This window comes from Myotis davidii, unplaced genomic scaffold, assembly GCF_000327345.1.
Source record: "Myotis davidii unplaced genomic scaffold, ASM32734v1 scaffold937, whole genome shotgun sequence".
Classification (NCBI taxonomy): Eukaryota; Metazoa; Chordata; class Mammalia; order Chiroptera; family Vespertilionidae; genus Myotis; species Myotis davidii.
In genome coordinates this window covers 1,693,213-1,693,991 of record NW_006288252.1, presented here as the reverse complement: position 1 = coordinate 1,693,991, position 779 = coordinate 1,693,213, and the positions used below count along the sequence as shown (strand labels likewise).

General features: G+C 64.4%; 1 protein-coding gene across 1 annotated transcript in view; it reads left to right on the top strand.

Annotated features, from left to right (window-relative positions):
- SH3BP2 (SH3-domain binding protein 2) overlaps positions 1–779 on the top strand; it is a 35,082-nt gene that overhangs the window by 410 nt on the left and 33,893 nt on the right. The gene's annotated exons all lie outside the window — the stretch shown is intronic.

The following is a 779-nucleotide window of genomic DNA, read 5'->3' as shown; positions in this document are numbered from 1 at the left end:
GCGCCCCCCCCCCCCCCCCCCCCCCGCGGGCTGTGTCTCCTCAGAGTCTTTCCTGGTCGCTGTGTTTACCTGTCTGGCTCCCCTGCCCGACTGGGAGCTCAGTGCTCTGAGTGCCTACGTAGCCTGTGCCAGGGGAGGCGGGCGGTGGGGCTCTCCCAGGGAAATCTTACTGGAGCACCCAGAAGCTTCTGCAGACCTGAAGCGCCGGCAGGCAGGCTCACAGGGCGGGCAGGCTCAGGGGCCACAGGCTCACAGGCTGGGGCAGGGCCGGGCTGGCCGGGTGCCCTTTGAAGCTGACCTCGTCTGTATCTAACTCTCACTTTTAGCTTCGAGACAAGCACACTCTTCGCCCTGGAAGGCCTGCGGGGTTGGCAGGGCTTCGGTCAGATAATAATGGGTCGTTGTGCTGTGGCCGCTCTGGAAACTTTCCGGGTTCCATCACAGGCCCCCCTCACCCCCTCTCTGCCCCGCCCACCACCACCCCCTACCCCGGGCTCTAGCTGCCTTGGTGGCCCCAGAAGCTGCACAGATGGGGAGACTGAGGCCCCGCAGGCATCCTCGAGGCCCCATCCTAAATGAGGGCAGGTCCTTTCTCTGTTCATTTCTGGGGACGGGTTGGAGCTGAGGAGGAGGTCAGCCTGTGCGCCCCCAAGCTCCTGCCACAGTGTGGATCTGTGATTGGGGTCCCAGGGAACCAGGCCCTAAGATGGGGCGGCCAAGTCAGATCTGCACCCCTTAGGAGAGCGGTGGGCAAGGATCCAGGAAAGAAGGCCTGGGAG